Genomic DNA, 24125 nt, shown 5'->3' on the forward strand with positions numbered 1-24125 from the left:
CAAGTGATTGTGCCATTCTTTAACCAGTTTTCATCATGAGCAAATAACCACTAGCCTTCAAAGCACGCAAATGTACAAACTCACATACAAACAAGCATATATACAGTTGAAGTCGGAAGTTTACCTACACTTAGGTTGGAGTCATTAAAACTAATTTTTCAACCACTCCACAAATTTCTTGTTAACCAACAATAGTTTTGGCAAGTCAGTCAGGACATCTACTTTGTGCATGACAAGTCATTTTTACAACAATTGTTTACAGATTATTTCACTTATAATTCACTGTATCACAATTCCAGTGGGTCAGAAGCTTACATACACTAAGTTGACTGTGCCTTTAAACAGCTTGGAAAACCCAGAAAATTATGTCATGGCTTTAGAAGCTTCTGATAGGATAATTGACATAATTTGAGTCAATTGGAGGTGTACAGTGCCTTGCGAAAGTATTCGGCCCCCTTGAACTTTGCGACCTTTTGCCACATTTCAGGCTTCAAACATAAAGATATAAAACTGTATTTTTTTGTGAAGAATCAACAACAAGTGGGACACAATCATGAAGTGGAACGACATTTATTGGATATTTCAAACTTTTTTAACAAATCAAAAACTGAAAAATTGGGCGTGCAAAATTATTCAGCCCCCTTAAGTTAATACTTTGTAGCGCCACCTTTTGCTGCGATTACAGCTGTAAGTCGCTTGGGGTATGTCTCTATCAGTTTTGCACATCGAGAGACTGAAATTGTTTCCCATTCCTCTTTGCAAAACAGCTCGAGCTCAGTGAGGTTGGATGGAGAGCATTTGTGAACAGCAGTTTTCAGTTCTTTCCACAGATTCTCGATTGGATTCAGGTCTGGACTTTGACTTGGCCATTCTAACACCTGGATATGTTTATTTTTGAACCATTCCATTGTAGATTTTGCTTTATGTTTTGGATCATTGTCTTGTTGGAAGACAAATCTCCGTCCCAGTCTCAGGTCTTTTGCAGACTCCATCAGGTTTTCTTCCAGAATGGTCCTGTATTTGGCTCCATCCATCTTCCCATCAATTCTAACCATCTTCCCTGTCCCTGCTGAAGAAAAGCAGCCCCAAACCATGATGCTGCCACCACCATGTTTGACAGTGGGGATGGTGTGTTCAGCTGTGTTGCTTTTACGCCAAACATAACGTTTTGCATTGTTGCCAAAAAGTTCAATTTTGGTTTCATCTGACCAGAGCACCTTCTTCCACATGTTTGGTGTGTCTCCCAGGTGGCTTGTGGCAAACTTTAAACAACACTTTTTATGGATATCTTTAAGAAATGGCTTTCTTCTTGCCACTCTTCCATAAAGGCCAGATTTGTGCAATATACGACTGATTGTTGTCAGAGTCTCCCACCTCAGCTGTAGATCTCTGCAGTTCATCCAGAGTGATCATGGGCCTCTTGGCTGTATCTCTGATCAGTCTTCTCCTTGTATGAGCTGAAAGTTTAGAGGGACAGCCAGGTCTTGGTAGATTTGCAGTGGTTTGATACTCCTTCCATTTCAATATTATCGCTTGCACAGTGCTCCTTGGGATGTTTAAAGCTTGGGAAATCTTTTTGTATCCAAATCCGGCTTTAAACTTCTTCACAACAGTATCTCGGACTTGCCTGGTGTGTTCCTTGTTCTTCATGATGCTCTCTGCACTTTTAACAGACCTCTGAGACTATCACAGTGCAGGTGCATTTATACGGAGACTTGATTACACACAGGTGGATTGTATTTATCATCATTAGTCATTTAGGTCAACATTGGATCATTCAGAGATCCTCACTGAACTTCTGGAGAGAGTTTGCTGCACTGAAAGTAAAGGGGCTGAATAATTTTGCACGCCCAATTTTTCAGTTTTTGATTTGTTAAAAAAGTTTGAAATATCCAATAAATGTCGTTCCACTTCATGATTGTGTCCCACTTGTTGTTGATTCTTCACAAAAAAATACAGTTTTATATCTTTATGTTTGAAGCCTGAAATGTGGCAAAAGGTCGCAAAGTTCAAGGGGGCCGAATACTTTCGCAAGGCACTGTACACCTCCAATTGACTCAAATTATGTCAATTATCCTATCAGAAGCTTCTAAAGCCTTACTTTCGCAAGGCACTGTACCTGTGGATGTATTTCAAGGCCTAACTTCAAACCCAGTGCCTCTTTGCTTGACATCATCGGAAAATCAAAAGAAATCAGCTAAGACCTCAGAAAACAAATTGTAGACCTCCACAAGTCTGGTTCATCCTTGGGAGCAATTTACAAACGCCTGAATGTACCACATTGATCTGTACAAACAATAGTACACAAGTATAAACACCATGGGATCACACAGCCGTCATACCGCTCAGGAAGGAGATGCGTTCTGTCTCCTAGAGATGAACGTACTTTGGTGCGAAAAGTGCAAATCAATCCCAGAACAATGGCAAATGACCTTGTGAAGATGCTGGAGGAAACAGGTACAAAAGTATCTATATCCACAGTAAAACTAGTTTTATATCGGCATATCCCGAAAGGCCACTCAGCAAGGAAGAAGCCACTGCTACAAAACCGCCATAAAAAAGCCAGACTATGGTTTGCAACTGCACATGGGGACAAAGATCGTACTTTTTGGAGAAATGTCCTCTGGTCTGATGAAACAAAAATAGAACTGTTTGGCCATAATGACCATCGTTATGTTTGGAGGGAAAAGGCGGAGGCTTGCAAGCCGGAGAACACCATCCCAACTGTGAAGCACGGGGGTGGCAGTATCATGTTGTGGGGGTGCTTTGCTGCAGGAGGGACTGGTGCACTTCACAAAATAGATGGCATCATGGGGAAGGAAAATAATGTGGATATATTGAAGCCACATCTCAAGACATCAGTCAGGAAGTTAAAGCTTGGTCGCAAATGGGTCTTCCAAATGGACAATGACCCCAAGCATACTTCCAAAGTTGTGGCAAAATGGCTTAAAGACAAGGTATTGGAGTGGCCATCACAAAGTCCTGACCTCAATTCCATAGAACATTTGTGGGAAGAATTGAAAAAGCGTGTGCGAGCAAGGAGGCCTACAAACCAGCTCTGTCAGGAGGAATGGGCCAAAATTCAGCCAACTTATTGTGGAAGGTTACCCTAAATGTTTGACCCAAGTTAAACATTTAAAGACAATGCTACCAAATGCTAATTGAGTGTATGTAAACTTCTGACCCACTGGGCATGTGATGAAAGAAATAAAAGCTGAAATAAATCATTCTCTCTACTATTATTCTGACATTTCACATTCTTAAAATAAAGTGGTGATCCTGACTAAATAATACAGGGAATTTTAACTAGGATTAAATGTCAGGAATTGTGAAAAACTGAGTTTAAATGTATTTGCTAAGGTGTATGTAAACGTCTGACTTCAACTGTATACACAAATGTGCACAGACACATTGGAGTTGAAAGCTAGGACAGGGTGGGGGGTCTGGTGATGGCAAGCACCACGGTGGCCAGCCATTGTCCACTGCTCAGCACAACATTGTCTATGTCATCTGCAATGCAAACCTCTGCAACTCTGTCTGTCTGAAAAACACCTCTGCTCTGTCCCTCTCCTCTCCCACCAATCAACAGCCAGAGAAAAGAGAGAGACCAGTGAGTGACCCACCTGCACGGCCAACTCTCTCTCTCTACCCTGACATCCATTCACTTCTGTTCTCGCAACACAACACACGGTGGACAAAGTCGCCAGTAACTGCCTGGCAGAGGCTAGAAATGCTTGGGTTACTACAGCTGACTTCATTGTTAGGATCATGGGAAAAATAGTACTGCAGCCTTGAGCGTAGATCTGATTTCCACCATGTAGATATGATAAAGGCAGGAGTGCAGGAGTCACAGTCAAGAATAGCAAGGGATTGTGGGATACGATACGGTGGTCACAGCAGAGACTAGGGGGAGGGGACAGCACAGTGGTGTTGGCATGGCATCAACAGTTATTGTACATTATTGGACCAGATAGAGAGCTCTGTTCTGTCAGTTGGGTGTGTCCATTGGGCAGTCCCTCCCTCTCTCCAGCTCATCTAGCTCGGCATATGACTGGGTTCAAGAGAAGAGGGGTGGTTGTCTGATCATATGGGGTGAAAGAGCTGAGTGCAAGGCATCATAGGGTTGTGGTGGTGCTGGTTCTGACAGCAGAGAGGCCTGAAGCAGGAGGTGGTAGGTAAGAGGAAGGTTGTTGGCACCCTCGCCCTGGGGGGGTAGAGCGGCTTGGTCAGTCGGTGTGGGTGGGTGAGGAGTGTATATATATTTATATTTGTGTGTGGCTGATGGATATATGTACAGTATGTGTGTGTTTTTAAATCCACACCAGCATACTACTCAGAAAGACGCAATGTATTGGGCATGAATTCTAAGTGGAATGCTAGAAGGGACACTGGAATGTATCGTGTGTTTGTTTTGTGGGGCATATATCCAAGGTAGGTCAGTGTCTGGCTAGTGTATATACAGTGTGTGTGTGTTTATATGTATATGTGTAGGTGTGTGCATGCGTACACGTGTATGTGTGTGTGCGTATGTGTCCTTCTCCCTCCCAGGTCAGAGTTGTCGTGGTATGATGGTGAAGGGCAAAATGGGGCTGGAGGCCTCTAGCTCCAGGGAGGTGAGGAAACACTCTGTAGTCGCGCCACCATGGCCCTGAGCCTGCAGCACCTCCCCCAGGCTGTTCCACACATCGTGGGCTGTGGAGATCACCTGCACCGCGTCCCGAAGGATCTTCTCTGCCAGGCTGTAACGCTGCAGCTGGTGCAGGATCAAACCCTAGCATAGAGAGAGAGCGAGAGAGAGAGCGAGGAAAAGAGAGAGAGAGAGCGGGGAAAAGAGAGAGAGAGGGGGGAGATATTTTGAATCGTAGACAGAGAGACAGTAGGAGAAGACAGAGGGAGAGGGTGAGGGAGGGGCCGAGAGAGCTTATGTCAATCCTTCAACAAAGCAAACAGTATGAATCAGAATGTAGAAAGAGGGACAGACATACAAACAGTACATACAGTACATACATACATACATACATACATACATACATACATACATACATACATACAGTACATACATACAGTACATACATATATATACACATACATACATACATACAATACATACATACCTTACAGTACATATATACATACATACATACATACATACATACATACATAACTTACATATATACACACATACATAACTTACATATATACACACATACAGTACATACATATATACATACATACAGTACATACAGTACATACATACATACATACATACATACATACATACATACAGTACATACATACAGTACATACATATATATACACATACATACATACATACAATACATACATACCTTACAGTACATATATACATACATACATACATACATACAGTACTTACATATATACACACACATATATACACACATACAGTACATACATATATACATACATACAGTGCATACAGTACATACATACAGTACATACATATATACATACATACAGTACATACATGCATATATATATACATACAGTACATTCATACAGTACATACATACAGTACATGCATGCATATATACAAACATACAGTACATTCATACAGTACATACATATATATATATATATATATACACATACATACAGTACATACATACAGTACATACATGCATACATACATACAGTACATTCATACAGTACATACATATATGCATACATACTGTTAAACAGCCACCACTAACATTGAGATGCCTATCCACTCAACTCCAGCCACTTTAATAATAGAAAAATGTATTTAAAAATGTATCACTAGCCACTTTAAACAATGCCACTTAATATAATGTTTACATACCCTACATTACTCATCTCATATGTATATACTGAACTCGATACGATCTACTGCATCTTGTCTATGCCGTTCTGTACCATCACTCATTCATATATATTTTTGTACATATTGTTCATCCCTTTACACTTGTGTGTATAAGGTAGTTGTTGTGAAATTGTTAGGTTAGATTACTTGTTGGTTATTACTGCACTGTCGGAACTAGAAGCACAAGCATTTCGCTACACTCACATTAACATCTGCTAACCATGTGTATGTGACAAATAACATTTGATTTGATTTGATACATACACTATCGTTCAAAAGTTTGGGGTCACTTAGAAATGTCCTTGTTTTTGAAGGAAAAGCTAAAAATTTGGTCCATTAAAATAACATCAAATTGATCAGAAATACAGTGTAGACATTGTTAATGTTGTAAATGACTATTGTAGCTGGAAACTGATGACTTTTTATGTAATATCTACATAGGCACATTATCAGCAACCATCACTCCTGTGTTCAAATGGCACGTTGTGTTAGCTAATCCAAGTTTATCATTTTAAAAGGCTAAGCGATTATTTTTTTTATTTTTTTTGCAATTATATTAGCACAGCTGAAAACTGTTGTTCTGATTAAAGAAGCAATAGTTCTGGCCTTCTTTAGACTAGTTGAGTATCTGGAGCATCAACATTTGTGGGTTCGATTACAGGCTCAAAATGGCCAGAAACAAAGGACTTTCTTCTGAAACACGTCAGTCTATTCTTGTTCTGAGAAATGAAGGCTATTCCATGTGAGAAATTGCCAAGAAACTTAAGATCTCGTACAACGCTGTGTACTACTCCCTTCACAGAACAGCGCAAACTGGCTCTAACCAGAATAGAAAGAGGAGTGGGAGGCCCCGGTGCACAACTGAGCAAGAGGACAAGTACATTAAAGTGTCTAGTTTGAGGAACAGATGAGGACTTGTGACTTGTGAGGTGTCTGTTTCTCAAACTAGACACTCTAATGGACTTGTATAGTCCCTAGCGCAAGGTGCACCTGTGTAATGATCATGCTGTTTAATCAGATTCTTGATATGCCACACCTGCCAGGTGAATGGATTATCTTGGCAAAGGAGAAATGGTCACTAACAGGGACGTAAACAAATTTGTGCATAGGAAACATTTCTGGGATCTTTTATTTCAGTTCATGAAACATGGGACCAACACTTTACATGTTGTGTTTATATTTTTGCTCAGTGTATTTGCACATTGCTAAAACACTTTGCATAGCTGATAATATAACACTTGAAATGTCTTTATCTATTTGAAACCTTTTTGAGTAAAATATTTGCAGTTCAATTCATATAGTTTTTTGTTGATGTTGTTTAGTGTCTTCTCACTTTTGTTTATTATTTCATTTGCAATGTGAACACGTTTCCCATGCCAATAAACCTTTGAATTGAATTGAGAGAGAGAGAAACCGAGACAAACAGAGATGGAGACAAACAGAGAGAAAGAGAGAGAGAGAGAGAGAGAGAGAGAGATAGAGAAAGAGAAAGAGAGACAAAGACAAACAGAGAGAGAAAGAGAGAAAGACAAACTAAGAGAGAGAGAGAGAGAGAGAGAGAGAGAAAAAAAAGACAGATACAGAGACAAATAGAGAGAGAGAGAGAGCCCAGTCAGCACAGTTAGGGGCCAGGGAGAGCCCTCTTCTGTCTGGGTTAAGGGTCCCACCCTGTGCTTCTGCACCCCTCCACAGTGCTCTGAACGATTGACAGAAAGACAGACGGAGGGGTGTGTGTGGCCCCCTTGCTCCCCCGTCCCCAGAGCTGACCTGCTGTTGATGACATGTGACAAGCCTGCTTATTACTGAGACCAAAGAGACAGACATCAGAATAAAATATAAAATCAAAAGCTCAGATACAGCAGAACTGACACAAAGTGATGTGTGGCTGTGGCCCCGGTGAGCTGCTACGATGCTTAAATACCCAAAAGTGTGTGTGTAAAAGAAAGCAGGACTGGCCTTTCACTGCAACCAGAGACAGACAGACAGACCGGCAGGGTTACTTTGAGGTGCATAAAGGTTAGACCTACACTCTGATTCATACTGTTGGTTTTCTCTAATGTTTGAGAAAGGGTTTCAACAATGTATTTACAGTAGAGGAGCATTATAGACAAACTGCTCCACAGGAGCAAGCCACATTTTACACTGCTTAGCCATGCAGCCAGTGTGCATACTCATACAAGTATCAGCTTTCACTCAATGATTACTTGATCCTGTATGCATTATTTGACTAGCTGGTGGATATTGCAGGTAGTCTGTCTGATACCTAACTCTGGCTGACACCCCTGGGACACGCCACAAGAAGAGATGGAGAAAGATATATGGAGAGAGAAGGACAGAGAGACTATAGAAGGTTGAGTCACACTACTAGGGGAGAGAGAGAGAGGGGATACATACAGAAGTAGGAGCAGGAGAAGTCTGGGTCCTGCCCTTGGTGCATTAACATCAACTCCATTCAAGGGGACCAGGAAAGAGAAGTGAGAGAGGGAGACCATAAAGAAAGCAGTAGAAGTCCTTGCCCCATTACCTGCTACCAACCCTGGTCCTCCAGTACCCAAAACAGTACAAAAACCCTGGTCCTCCAGTACCCCCAACAGTACACAAACCCTGGTCCTCCAGTACCCCCAACAGTACACAAACCCTGGTCCTCCAGTATCCCCAACAGTACTGATACGGGAATTTATATGTTTAAAGTAACGACTTCCACCCTGAAACGTAATTATTATATGTAAAATGTGTTAGAATAATTAGACTAAAATCCAATAAGGTTTGGTTGAGTAGTTGGGGGTGAGAGTTATAAAATGTCTGTGTTTGCATTTTTGAATTTAGAACGTTCACTGAATAAAGCTAACGTACATTTTGCAGAAGCTGATGCTCTTTGCCTAATTATTATTAAATCCAGGGTCTTACAAACCTCGGGGATTGGTCAAAGATTAAATCATTGTTTAGTTATCAATTGGGATTGAAAATACTCGTGACAAGTACACAAACCCTGGTCCTCCAGTACCCCCAACAGTACACCAACCCTGGTCCTCCAGTACCCCAACAGTACACCAACCCTGGTCCTCCAGTACCCTCAACAGTACACCAACCTTGGTCCCACAGTACCCCCAACAGTACACCAACCTTGGTCCTCCAGTACCCCCAACAGCCCAACCCTGGTCCTCCAGCACCCCCAACAGTACACCAACCCTGGTCCTCCAGTACCCCAACAGTACACCAACCCTGGTCCTCCAGTACCCCCAACAGTACACCAACCTTGGTCCTCCAGTACCCCAACAGTACACCAACCCTGGTCCTCCAGTACCCCCAAAAGTACACCAACCTTGGTCCTCCAGTACCCCAACAGTACACCAACCCTGGTCCTCCAGTACCCCCAACAGTACACCAACCTTGGTCCCACAGTACCCCCAAAAGTACACCAACCTTGGTCCTCCAGTACCCCCAACAGCCCAACCCTGGTCCTCCAGCACCTCCAACAGTACACCAACCCTGGTCCTCCAGTACCCCAACAGTACACCAACCCTGGTCCTCCAGTACCCCCAACAGTACACCAACCTTGGTCCTCCAGTAGCCCAACAGTACACCAACCCTGGTCCTCCAGTTCCCCAACAGTACACAAACCCTGGTCCTCCAGTACCCCCAACAGACCAACCCTGGTCCTCCAGTACCCCAAACAGTCCAACCTTGGTCTTCCAGTGCCCCCAACAGCCCAACCCTGGTCCTCCAATACCCCCAACAGCTCAACCCTGGTCCTCCAGTACCCCCAACAGTACACAAACCATGGTCCTCCGTTACCCCCAACAGTCCACAAACCATGGTCCTCCAGTACCCCCAACAGCCCAACCCTGGTCCTCCAGTACCCCCAACAGCCCAACCCTGGTCCTCCAGTACCCCCAACAGTCCAACCCTGGTCCTCCAGTACCCCAAGCAGTACACAAACCATGGTCCTCCAGTACCCCCAACAGTACACAAACCCTGGTCCTCCAGTACCCCCAACAGTACACAAACCATGGTCCTCCAGTACCCCCAACAGCCCAACCCTGGTCCTCCAGCACCCCCAACCCTGGTCCTCCAGTACCCCAACAGTACACCAACCCTGGTCCTCCAGTACCCCCAACAGTACACCAACCTTGTACAGTCGTCTCAAATAAAACTGTGAAGGACCTCGGCGTTACTCTGGACCCTGATCTCTCTTTTGAAGAACATATCAAGACCATTTCAAGGACAGCTTTTTTCCATCTACGGAACATTGCAAAAATCAGAAACTTTCTGTCCAAAAATGATGCAGAAAAATTAATCCATGCTTTTGTCACTTCCAGGTTAGACTACTGCAATGCTCTACTTTCCGGCTACCCGGATAAAGCACTAAATAAACTTCAGTTAGTGCTAAATACGGCTGCTAGAATCCTGACTAGAACCAAAAAATTTGATCATATTACTCCAGTGCTAGCCTCTCTACACTGGCTTCCTGTCAAAGCAAGGGCTGATTTCAAGGTTTTACTGCTAACCTACAAAGCATTACATGGGCTTGCTCCTACCTATCTCTCTGATTTGGTCCTGCCGTACATACCTACACGTACGCTACGGTCACAAGACGCAGGCCTCCTAATTGTCCCTAGAATTTCTAAGCAAACAGCTGGAGGCAGGGCTTTTTCCTATAGAGCTCCATTTTTATGGAACGGTCTGCCTACCCATGTCAGAGACGCAAACTCGGTCTCAACCTTTAAGTCTCTACTGAAGACTCATCTCTTCAGTGGGTCATATGATTGAGTGTAGTCTGGCCCAGGAGTGGGAGGGTGAACGGAAAGGCTCTGGAGCAACGAACCGCCCTTGCTGTCTCTGCCTGGCCGGTTCCCCTCTTTCCACTGGGATTCTCTGCCTCTAGCCCTATTACAGGGGCTGAGTCACTGGCTTTACTGGGGCTCTCTCATGCCGTCCCTGGAGGGGGTGCGTCACCTGAGTGGGTTGAGTCACTGATGTGGTCATCCTGTCTGGGTTGCCCCCGCCCCCCCCCCCCCCCCCCCCCTTGGGTTGTGCCGTGGCGGAGGTCTTTGTGGGCTATACTCAGCCTTGTCTCAGGATGGTAAGTTGGTGGTTGAAGATATCCCTCTAGTGGTGTGGGGGCTGTGCTTTGGCAAAGTGGGTGGGGTTATATCCTTCCTGTTTGGCCCTGTCCGGGGGTGTCCTCGGAGTGGGCCACAGTGTCTCCTGACCCCTGTCTCAGCCTCCAGTATTTATGCTGCAGTAGTTTATGTGTCGGGGGGCTAGGGTCAGTTTGTTATATCTGGAGTACTTCTCCTGTCCTATTCGGTGTCCTGTGTGAATCTAAGTGTGCGTTCTCTAATTCTCTCCTTCTCTCTTTCTCTCTCTCGGAGGACCTGAGCCCTAGGACCATGCCCCAGGACTACCTGACAAGATGACTCCTTGCTGTCCCCAGTCCACCTGGCTGTGCTGCTGCTCCAGTTTCAACTGTTCTGCCTTATTATTATTCGACCATGCTGGTCATTTATGAACATTTGAACATCTTGGCCATGTTCTGTTATAATCTCCACCCGGCACAGCCAGAAGAGGACTGGCCATCCCACATATGCTCTCTCTAATTCTCTCTTTCTTTCTCTCTCTCGGAGGACCTGAGCCCTAGGACCATGCCCCAGGAATACCTGACATGATGACTCCTTGCTGTCCCCAGTCCACCTGACTGTGCTGCTGCTCCAGTTTCAACTATTCTGCCTTATTATTATTCGACCATGCTGGCCATTTATGAACATTTGAACATCTTGACCATGTTTTGTTATAATCTCCACCCGGCACAGCCAGAAGAGGACTGGCCACCCCACATAGCCTGGTTCCTCTCTAGGTTTCTTCCTAGGTTTTGGCCTTTCTAGGGAGTTTTTCCTAGCCACCGTGCTTCTACACCTGCATTGCTTGCTGTTTGGGGTTTTAGGCTGGGTTTCTGTACAGCACTTTGAGATATCAGCTGATGTACGAAGGGCTATATAAATAAATTTGATTTGATTTTGAACCTTGGTCCTCCAGTACCCCCAACAGTACACCAACCTTGGTCCTCCAGTACCCCCAACAGCCCAACCCTGGTCCTCCAGCACCCCCAACAGTACACCAACCCTGGTCCTCCAGTACCCCAACAGTACACCAACCCTGGTCCTCCAGTACCCCCAACAGTACACCAACCTTGGTCCTCCAGTACCCCCAACAGTACACCAACCTTAGTCCTCCAGTACCCACAACAGTACACAAACCCTGGTCCTCCAGTACCCCAAGCAGTACACAAACCATGGTCCTCCAGTACCCCCAACAGTACACAAACCCTGGTCCTCCAGTACCCCCAACAGTACACCAACCTTGGTCCTCTAGTACCCCCAACAGTACACCAACCTTGGTCCTCCAGTACCCCCAACAGTACACCAACCCTGGTCCTCCAGTACCCCCAACAGTACACCAACCTTGGTCCTCCAGTACCCCAACAGTACACCAACCCTGGTCCTCCAGTACCCCCAACAGTACACCAACCTTGGTCCCACAGTACCCCCAACAGTACACCAACCTTGGTCCTCCAGTACCCCCAACAGCCCAACCCTGGTCCTCCAGTACCCCAAGCAGTACACAAACCATGGTCCTCCAGTACCCCCAACAGAACACAAACCCTGGTCCTCCAGTACCCCCAACAGTACACCAACCTTGGTCCTCTAGTACCCCCAACAGTACACCAACCTTGGTCCTCCAGTACCCCCAACAGTACACAAACCCTGGTCCTCCAGTACCCCAACAGTACACAAAACCTGGTCCTCCTGTACCCCAAACAGCCCAACCCGGGTCCTCCAGCACCCCCAACAGTACACCAACCCTGGTCCTCCAGTACCCCAACAGTACACCAACCCTGGTCCTCCAGTACCCCCAACAGTACACCAACCTTGGTCCTCCAGTACCCCCAACAGTACACCAACCTTGGTCCTCCAGTACCCCCAACAGCCCAACCCTGGTCCTCCAGCACCCCCAACAGTACACCAACCCTGGTCCTCCAGTACCCCAACAGTACACCAACCCTGGTCCTCCAGTACCCCCAACAGTACACCAACCTTGGTCCTCAGTACACAAACCCTGGTCCTCCAGTACCCCAACAGTACACCAACCTTGGTCCTCCAGTACCCCCAACAGTACACCAACCTTGGTCCTCCAGTACCCCCAACAGCCCAACCCTGGTCCTCCAGTACCCCCAACAGTACACAAACCCTGGTCCTCCAGTACCCCAACAGTACACAAAACCTGGTCCTCCTGTACCCCCAACAGCCCAACCCTGGTCCTCCAGTACCCCCAACTGCCCAACCCTGATCCTCCAGTACCCCCAACAGCCCAACCTTGGTCCTCCAGTACCCCCAACAGCCCAACCCTGGTCCTCCAGTACCCCCAACAGTACACCAACCTTGGTCCTCCAGTAGCCCCAACAGTACAAAAACAATGGTCCTCCAGTAACCCAACAGTACACAAACCCTGGTCCTCCAGTACCCCAACAGTACACAAACCATGGTCCTCCAGTACCCCCAACAGTACAAAAACCCTGGTCCTCCAGTACCCCCAACAGTACACAAACCATGGTCCTCCAGTACCCCCAACAGCCCAACCCGGGTCCTCCAGCACCCCCAACAGTACACCAACCCTGGTCCTCCAGTACCCCAACAGTACACCAACCCTGGTCCTCCAGTACCCCCAACAGTACACCAACCTTGGTCCTCCAGTACCCCCAACAGTACACCAACCTTGGTCCTCCAGTACCCCCAACAGCCCAACCCTGGTCCTCCAGCACCCCCAACAGTACACCAACCCTGGTCCTCCAGTACCCCAACAGTACACCAACCCTGGTCCTCCAGTACCCCCAACAGTACACCAACCTTGGTCCTCCAGTACCCCCAACAGTACACAAACCCTGGTCCTCCAGTACCCCAACAGTACACCAACCTTGGTCCTCCAGTACCCCTAACAGTAAACCAACCTTGGTCCTCCAGTACCCCCAACAGCCCAACCATGGTCCTCCAGTACCCCAAGCAGTACACAAACCATGGTCCTCCAGTACCCCCAACAGTACACAAACCCTGGTCCTCCAGTACCCCCAACAGTACACCAACCTTGGTCCTCTAGTACCCCCAACAGTACACCAACCTTGGTCCTCCAGTACCCCCAACAGTACACAAACCCTGGTCCTCCAGTACCCCAACAGTACACAAAACCTGGTCCTCCTGTACCCCCAACAGCCCAACCCTGGTCCTCCAGTACCCCCAACAGCCCAACCCTGGTCCTCCAGTACCCCCAACAGCCCAACCCTGGTCCTCCTGTACCCCCAACAGCCCAACCCTGGTCCTCCAGTACCCCAAACAGCCCAAACCTGGTCCTCCAGTACTCCAAGCAGTACACAAACCATGGTCCTCCAGTACCCCCAACAGTACACAAACCCTGGTCCTCCAGTACCCCCAACAGTACACAAACCATGGTCCTCCAGTACCCCCAACAGCCCAACCCTGGTCCTCCTACACCCCCAACAGTACACCAACCCTGGTCCTCCAATACCCCAACAGTACACAAACCCTGGTCCTCCAGTACCCCCAACAGTACACAAACCATGGTCCTCCAGTACCCCCAACTGCCCAACCCTGGTCCTCCAGTACCCCCAACAGCCCAACCTTGGTCCTCCAGTACCCCCAACAGCCCAACCCTGGTCCTCCAGTACCCCCCACAGTACACCAACCTTGGTCCTCCAGTACCCCCAACAGTACAAAAACCATGGTCCTCCAGTAACCCAACCGTACACAAACCCTGGTCCTCCAGTACCCCAACAGTACACAAAACCTGGTCCTCCAGTACCCCCAACAGCCCAACCCTGGTCCTCCAGTACCCCCAACAGTACACCAACCTTGGTCCTCCAGTACCCCCAACAGTACAAAAACCATGGTCCTCCAGTAACCCAACAGTACACAAACCCTGGTCCTCCAGTACCCCAACAGTACACAAACCATGGTCCTCCAGTAACCCAACAGTACACAAACCCTGGTCCTCCAGTACCCCCAACAGTACACCAACCTTGGTCCTCCAATACCCCAACAGTGCACCAACCCTGGTCCTCCAGTACCCCAAGCAGTACACAAACCATGGTCCTCCAGTACCCCCAACAGTACACAAACCCTGGTCCTCCAGTACCCCCAACAGTACACAAACCATGGTCCTCCAGTACCCCCAACAGCCCAACCCTGGTCCTCCAGTACCCCAACAGTCCAACCCTGGTCCTCCAGTACCCCAAGCAGTACACAAACCATGGTCCTCCAGTACCCCCAACAGTACACAAACCCTGGTCCTCCAGTCCCCCAACATTACACAAACCATGGTCCTCCAGTACCCCCAACAGCCCAACCCTGGTCCTCCAGTACCCCCAACAATACACCAACCCTGGTCCTCCAGTACCCCCAACAGTACACCAACCATGGTCCTCCAGTACCCCCAACAGTACACAAACCCTGGTCCTCCAAACCCCAACAGTACACAAACCCTGGTCCTCCAGTACCCCCAACAATACACCAACCTTGGTACTCCAGTACCCTCAACAGTACACAAACCCTGGTCCTTCAGTACCCCAACAGTACACAAACCCTGGTCCTCCAGTACCCCCAACAGTACATAAACCCTGGTCCTCCAGTACCCCCAACAGTACACAAACCCTGGTCCTCCAGTACCCCCAACAGTACATAAACCCTGGTCCTCCAGTACCCCCAACAGTACACAAACCCTGGTCCTCCAGTACCCCCAACAGCCCAACCCTGGTCCTCCAGTACCCCAACAATACACCAACCCTGGTCCTCCAGTACCCCCAACAGTACACCAACCATGGTCCTCCAGTACCCCCAACAGTACACAAACCCTGGTCCTCCACACCCCAACAGTACACAAACCCTGGTCCTCCAGTACCCCCAACAATACACCAACCTTGGTCCTCCAGTACCCTCAACAGTACACAAACCCTGGTCCTTCAGTACCCCAACAGTACACAAACCCTGGTCCTCCAGTACCCCCAACAGTACATAAACCCTGGTCCTCCAGTACCCCCAACAGTACACAAACCCTGGTCCTCCAGTACCCCCAACAGTACATAAACCCTGGTCCTCCAGTACCCCCAACAGTACACAAACCCTGGTCCTCCAGTACCCCCAACAGTACACAAACCCTGGTCCTCCAGTACCCCCAACAGTACACAAACCCTGGTCCTCCAGTACCCCAACAGTACACCAACCTTGGTCCTCCAGTACCCCCAACAGTAAACAAAACCTGGTCCTCCAGTACCCCTAACAGTACACAAACCCTGGTCCTCCAGTACCCATAACAGCCCAACCCTGGTCCTCCAGTACCCCCAACAGCCCAACCCTGGTCCTCCAGTACCCCAAGCAGTACACAAACCATGGTCCTCCAGTACCCCAACAGTACACAAACCCTGGTCCTCTAGTACCCCCAACAGTACACAAACCCTGGTCCTCCAGTACCCCCAACAGTACACAAACCCCGGTCCTCCAGTACCCCCAAGAGTACATAAACCCTGGTCCTCCAGTACCCCCAACAGTACACAAACCATGGTCCTCCAGTACCACCAACAGTACACAAACCCTGGTCCTCCAGTACCCCCAACAATACACCAACCCTGGTCCTCCAGTACCCCCAGCAGTACACCAACCTTGGTCCTCCAGTACCCGCAACAGTACACAAACCCTGGTCCTCCAGTACCCCAACAGTACACCAACCCTGGTCCTCCAGTACCCCCAACAGCCCAACCGTGGTCCTCCAGTACCCCAACAGTCCAACCCTGGTCCTCCAGTACCCCAAGCAGTACACAAACCATGGTCCTCCAGTACCCCCAACAGTACACAAACCCTGGTCCTCCAGTCCCCCAACATTACACAAACCATGGTCCTCCAGTACCCCCAACAGCCCAACCCTGGTCCTCCAGTACCCCCAACAATACACCAACCCTGGTCCTCCAGTACCCCCAACAGTACACCAACCATGGTCCTCCAGTACCCCCAACAGTACACAAACCCTGGTCCTCCACACCCCAACAGTACACAAACCCTGGTCCTCCAGTACCCCCAACAATACACCAACCTTGGTCCTCCAGTACCCTCAACAGTACACAAACCCTGGTCCTTCAGTACCCCAACAGTACACAAACCCTGGTCCTCCAGTACCCCCAACAGTACATAAACCCTGGTCCTCCAGTACCCCCAACAGTACACAAACCCTGGTCCTCCAGTACCCCCAACAGTACACAAACCCTGGTCCTCCAGTACCCCCAACAGTACACAAACCCTGGTCCTCCAGTACCCCAACAGTACACCAACCTTGGTCCTCCAGTACCCCCAACAGTAAACAAAACCTGGTCCTCCAGTACCCCTAACAGTACACAAACCCTGGTCCTCCAGTACCCATAACAGCCCAACCCTGGTCCTCCAGTACCCCCAACAGCCCAACCCTGGTCCTCCAGTACCCCAAGCAGTACACAAACCATGGTCCTCCAGTACCCCAACAGTACACAAACCCTGGTCCTCTAGTACCCCCAACAGTATACAAACCCTGGCCCTCCAGTATCCCCAACAGTACACAAACCCTGGTCCTCCAGTACCCCAACAGTACACAAACCCTGGTCCTCTAGTACCCCCAACAGTACACAAACCCTGGCCCTCCAGTACCCCCAACAGTACACAAACCCTGGTCCTCTAGTACCCCCAACAGTACACAAACCCTGGCCCTCCAGTACCCCCAACAGCCCAACCCTGGTCCTCCAGTACCCCCAACAATACACCAACCCTAGTCCTCCAGTACCAACAGTACACCAACCTTGGTCCTCCAGTACCCCCAACAGTACACAAACCCTGGTCCTCCAGTACCCCAACAGTACACCAACCCTGGTCATCCAGTACCCCCAACAGTACACAAACCCTGGTCCTCTAGTACCCCCAACAGTACACAAACCCTGGCCCTCCAGTACCCCCAACAGCCCAACCCTGGTCCTCCAGTACCCCCAACAATACACCAACCCTGGTCCTCCAGTACCCCCAACAGTACACCAACCTTGGTCCTCCAGTACCCCCAACAGTACACAAACCCTGGTCCTCCAGTACCCCAACAGTACACCAACCCTGGTCATCCAGTACCCCCAACAGTACACCAACCTTGGTCCTCCAGTACCCTCAACAGTACACAAACCCTGGTCCTCCAGTACCCCAACAGTACACAAACCCTGGTCCTCCAGTACCCCCAACAGTACATAAACCCTGGTCCTCCAGTACCCCCAACAGTACACCAACCTTGGTCCTCCAGTACCCCCAACAGTAAACAAAACCTGGTCCTCCAGTACCCCTAACAGTACACAAAACCTGGTCCTCCAGTACCCCCAACAGTTCACAAACCCTGGTCCTCCAGTACCCCCAACAGTACACAAACCCTGGTCCTCCAGCACCCCAAACAGAACACATTGTCGTTGTAGCCCTGTACAAACACACCTCATTTAACTCATTGAGGGCTTGATGATTATTTGAGAAGTTGTATCCGATGTGCTTGTCCAGGGTTACAATGAAAATGTGTACTGTTGGGGGTACTCGAGGACCAGGGTCAAAAAACGTGGATTTCCCTGACTAAATAAATTAGATGCATGCATGGCGATTTTTCTGTAGCCTATGTGGCCAAAGCAGGCACACATAATAAAGCAATCTCACCATTGCACTTTTTATAATGAGAAAGTGACCAAAAACCATGATCATTTTGTAATGAAAGGATTTGTATGGAACGCCAAGTTGAAGCCAGCATTAGCCAGTATGTTGTCATTCTCATAACAACCACGAGTGGTTTTACCACAACAGAGTATCGCAGCTCCCTTCAATTGAAGCAGTGGGAAACAAACGAAAGTGGCCACATCTCTCATAAAAACAGATTTTAAAAATGTTTTGCACATGTTTTGCACAAACATTGTAGAATCATTCACACAACTGGACAGTTTTTGTGGTTTGGGAACATATATTTTGTGATGTCCCAACAATGTTGACTGTTCCAGCAGACTGTTCCCACAACCTAATGAAACATTGTGGAAACCTTTTAAAGAACAGACTAAATGAGTTTGGGGAATGTTCTTGTAACATCAGGTGAATGTTTTTGGCACTCTAAAATTAACATTGTAGAATAATCCACACAACTGGACAGCTTTTGTGTTTTGGAAACATTTCTTTAGACAGTGATTTGGTGATTCCCGGAATGGAAAAGCTTGGGTACCGCTGCTGTAGTACCTGCGGCCCCATTGACGGTCGCTAGCTAGCTGGGTTTATGTGGTAGGTAGGATTGCAGGCTAGGCACGAAACCAACCACCACTTGACAGATGTGGTTGCAGTGGTATCAGTTGAGCTGTTGGCTCCAGCAGCGGAGTCAAATGTTTTAGGTTTTTGGGACCAGACCAGTGGTTTGATGCCGTTGTAGTGGTGTCAGTTCTTTGATGCCATTGTACTAGATGGGACGATAAACCGAAAATGATCCACACCGATCACTTATCGCAGGCATTTTGCTGATATCGTTCATTACGATAAGTTGCTTATACTAGAGAATTGTGAAGTTTGAAATTAAATACGTTTGCTAATACGGGTGACCGTGCTTCTACACCTGCATTGCTTGCTGTTTAGGGTTTTAGGCAGTTTTTTTTTTACAGCACTTTGTGACATCAGCTGATGTAAGAAGGGCTTTATAAATACATTTGATTGATTGTTAGTAGGATAATTGATGGCTACAAACATCAAATTAGTTTTAGTTTAAAGGATCATTTTAAAAAGATGTGTTGCACGTTAATGTTAGAAGCTTATAATGTTCCGGCACAGTAAGAAGAGGACTGGCCACCCGTCAGAGCCTGGTTCCTCTCTAGGTGTCACGGGTTTCTTCCTGGGAAGAAAATGCAGCGCGGTAATTGTCCATGGATTTTAATGAGAAAAACTGAACATGAACACATAACCAAAGTAACAGTCCCGTGTGGCACAAACACTAACACAGGAAACAACCACCCACAAAACCCAACAAAAAACAGGCTACCTAAATATGGTTCCCAATCAGAGACAATGACTAACACCTGCCTCTGCTTGAGAACCATATCAGGCCCAAACACAGAAACAGACAAACTAGACATCCAACATAGAATGCCCACTCAGATCACACCCTGACCAAACAAAACATAGAAACATACAAAGCAAACTATGGTCAGGGTGTGACAGTACCCCCCCCCCCCCAAGGTGCGGACTCCGGCTGCAAACCTGAACCTATTGGGGAGGGTCTGGGTGGGCATCTGTCCGCGGTGGCGGCTCTGGTGCTGGACGTGGCCCCCACTTTACCATAGTCTTAGTCCGCCTCATTGTCCGCCTCCGTGGCCTCCTAACCACGGCAACCCTTCTAAATGACCCCACTGGACAGAGGGGCAGCTCGGGACAGAGGGGCAGCTCGGGACTGAGGAGCAGCTCCGTACTGGCTGACGACTCTGGCAGATCCTGGCTGACTGGCGGTTCTGGCAGATCCTGGCTGACTGGCGGCTCTGGCGGATCCTGGCTGACTGGCGGCTCCTTGCAGACTGGCGGCTCTGGCGGCTCCTTGCAGACTGGCGGCTCTGGCGGCTCCTTGCAGACTGGCGGCTCTGGCGGCTCAGGACAGACGGGAGACTCTGATGGAGCTGGTCAGACGGGCAGCTCAGGCAGCGCTGGGCAGACGGCCAGCTCAGGTGGCGCTGGGCAGACTGGAGACTCCAGCAGCGCTGGAGAGGAGGAAGGCTCCGGCAGCACTGGACAGGCGGGAGACTCTGGCAGCGCTGGACAGGCGGGAGCACCTGTAGGGATGAGACGAAGAGACAGCCTGGTGCGGGGGGCTGCCACCGGAGGGCTGGTGCGTGGAGGTGGTACTGGATAGACCAGACCGTGCAGGCGCACTGGAGCTCTTAAGCACCGAGCCTGCCCAACCTTACCTGGTTGAATGCTCCCGGTCGCCCTGCCAGTATGGCGAGGTGGAATAGCCCGCACTGGGCTATGCAGGCAAACCGGGGACACCATGCGTAAGGCTGGTGCCATGTATGCCGGCCCAAGGAGACCAGATGCGTAGAGCCGGCTTCATGGCACCTGGCTCGATGCCCACTCTAGCCCGGCCGATACGCAGAGCTGGTATGTACCGCACCGGGCTATGCACCCGCACTGGGGACACCATGCGCTCCACAGCATAACACGGTGCCTGCCCAGCCTCTCTCGCCCTTCGGTAAGCACAGGAAGTTGGAGCAGGTCTCCTACCTGGCTTCGCCACACTTCCTGTGTCCCCCCCCCAAGACATTTTTGGGGCTGACTCTCGGGCTTCCATCCACGCCGCCGTGCTGCCTCCTCATACCAGCGCCTCTCTGCCTTCGCCACCTCCAGCTCTTCTTTGGGGTGGCGATATTTTCCTAACCACCGTGCTTCTACATCTGCATTGCTTGCTGTTTGGGGTTTTAGGCTGGGTTTCTGTACAGCACTTTGTGACATCGGCTGATGTAAAAAGGGCTTTATAAATACATGTGATTGATTGATATAAACTTAAAGTTCTATTTATCGCTATCCATCAATTCATCACAATATGATTGTTTGTCCATATATTTGTCCATATCACCTAGCTTTACGCTGTGTAAGTTATTAGATGTAGCTAGCACTATTTCGACTGAGAAGGTACCGACGACACAACACACTGGCAGCAGCAGTAGCAGTCAGCAAACTCTTAATGGTGTAGATGCAGCAGGTAATGGGGCAAGGACTTCTACTGCTTTCTTTATGGTCTCCCTCTCTCACTTCTCTTTCCAGGTCCATGGAGGTTTACACTGTTACAATAAGCTTCCCCTCTTTGTCTGCACCACTTCACTATATGACCTGAGACTCCCTCTATGGGAGCTATGGGACTGTGAGGCAGTGATCTATTAAAGTTGAGTCCAAAGGCCATAGTATTCGAGTCCAAGTTCAAGTCTGAGTCCTTTATACTGTAGTCCCAAGTCCAGTCTGAGTCCTTTATACTGTAGTCCCAAGTCCAGTCTGAGTCCTTTATACTGTAGGCCCAAGTCCAGTCTGAGTCCTTTATACTGTAGTCACAAGTCCAGTCTGAGTCCTTTATACTGTAGTCCCAAGTCCAGTCTGAGTCCTTTATACTGTAGTCACAAGTCCAGTCTGAGTCCTTTATACTGTAGTCCCAAGTCCAGTCTGAGTCCTTTATACTGTAGGCCCAAGTCAAGTCTGAGTCCTTTATACTATAGGCCCAAGTCGAGTCTGAGTCTTTTATACTGTAGTCCCAAGTCCAGTCTGAGTCCTTTATACTGTAGTCCCAAGTCCAGTCTGAGTCCTTTATACTGTAGTCCCAAGTCCAGTCTGAGTCCTTTATACTGTAGTCCCAAGTTCAGTCTGAGTCCTTTATACTGTAGTCCCAAGTCCAGTCTGAGTCCTTTATACTGTAGTCCCAAGTCCAGTCTGAGTCCTTTATACTGTAGTCCCAAGTTCAGTCTGAGTCCTTTATACTGTAGTCCCAAGTCCAGTCTGAGTCCTTTATACTGTAGTCCCAAGTCCAGTCTGAGTCCTTTATACTGTAGTCCCAAGTTCAGTCTGAGTCCTTTATACTGTAGTCCCAAGTCCAGTCTGAGTCCTTTATACTGTAGTCCCAAGTCCAGTCTGAGTCCTTTATAATGTTTGCTGTTGTAGCTAATTTGCTGTTGTAGCTAACATGTTGAATTATGCAAAGGAAGAAGACTTTCTGAGTCCAAGTTCAAGTGACAGCTGGTCGAGTTTGTGTCGAGTCATGAGTCAGGACTCACCAAGTCTATGAATGGTCTTGACGTGGGTGGGGCTTATGGAGAGAGATAGATAGAAGAGAGGAGAGACTCACCAGTCTCTGCATGGTCTTGACGTGGGTGGGGCTGATGGAGAGAGAGAGAGAAAGAAGAGAGACTCACCAGTCTCTGCATGGTCTTGACGTGGGTGGGGCTGATGGAGAGGGCCTCCTCATACCAGCGTTTGGCCTCGTCCACATTACCCCACAGCTCAGCCACCTGGCCCCGCGTGAACAGCACGTTGTGGGACATGGGGAACAGGTTGGCAGCCTCCTGTGTACAGGCCGTAGCCTCCGCAGGCTTTCCCATGCCAATGTATACCTCCGCTAGAAAGAGAGAGCAGAGTAGAGAGAGTAAAGAGAGAGTAGAGAGAGAGTAGAGGTAGAGAGTAGAGAGAGAGTAGAGAGAGTAGAGAGAGAGTAAAGAGAGAGTAGAGAGAGAGTAGAAAGAGAGTAGAGAGAGTAGAAAGAGAAAGTAGAGCGAGAGAGAGTAGAGAGAGAGTAAAGCGGTAGAGAGAGAGTATAGAGGTAGAGAGAGAGAGTAGAGAGGATAGAGAGAGAGAGTAGAGAGGTAGAGAGAGAGAGGAGAGAGGTAGAAAGAGTAGAGGTAGAGAGTAGAGAGAGTAGAGGTAGAGAGAGAGAGTAGAGAGGTAGAGATAGAGTTAGAGTAGATAGAGAGGTAAAGAGTAGAGGTAGAGAGAGAGTAGAGGGAGAGAGTAGAGAGGTAGAGAGAGAGAGTAGAGAGGTAGAGAGAGTAGAGAGAGGACAGTAAAGTGACACAGACATAAACAATAAACTTGGAGATACACTGACTGACTGACAGTAGACATACGGGCAGAGACCGCTTCACACAATCAGATAGACACACGCGCACACACTTCCTGTGGTAATGGGAGATGCAGCAGACCAGAGGGTTCATTGCTGTCTTCTTACTTAATGGTTTCATTTGATCTGCAGGCAGAGAGGAAATGAGAGCATCTCGCAGGTGGCAGCCAGACTGATAAACACACACACACCTTATTGCTTTGTCCCTACCTTTCTTAAATAAAGTCCATAGATAATATACAGAGATTTGAGTGACTGTCTTATTTTCCCAAAGCAATAAAAACTATCCAAAGATCATATCATTTGTTTCATCATCATCTTCCATTCGGGGGAAATAGCTAATGATATGAGAAAACATTAACTTACAAAGTCATACAATGTGTGTGTGCACAAGTTTAATTGTGTGAAACTCTCTGTCTCCATGTGTGTGTCTCCCTGTGTGTGTCTCCCTGTGTGTGTGTGTCTCTCCTTGGGTGTGTGTGTGTCTCTCTGTGTGTGTCTCCCTGTGTGTGCGTGTCTCCAGGCAGGCTGTGCTCTGAGCAGC

At 48.2% G+C, this 24125-nt stretch overlaps 1 pseudogene across 1 annotated transcript in view; it reads right to left on the minus strand.

The window, feature by feature from the left end:
• Positions 1-2114: 2114 nt before the first annotated feature.
• Positions 2115-24125, minus strand: part of LOC110505731 (tetratricopeptide repeat protein 7B-like) — a 116704-nt pseudogene continuing 94693 nt past the window's right edge. The window contains exons 18-19 of the transcript XR_016491555.1: positions 22881-23083; positions 2115-4771 (exon numbers count right to left, since the gene is read on the minus strand). The product of XR_016491555.1 is annotated as a tetratricopeptide repeat protein 7B-like (transcript). The remainder of the gene's footprint in view (positions 4772-22880; positions 23084-24125) is intronic.

This window comes from Oncorhynchus mykiss, chromosome 25, assembly GCF_057628025.1.
Source record: "Oncorhynchus mykiss isolate SJ-2025 chromosome 25, ASM5762802v1, whole genome shotgun sequence".
NCBI lineage: Eukaryota > Metazoa > Chordata > Actinopteri > Salmoniformes > Salmonidae > Oncorhynchus > Oncorhynchus mykiss.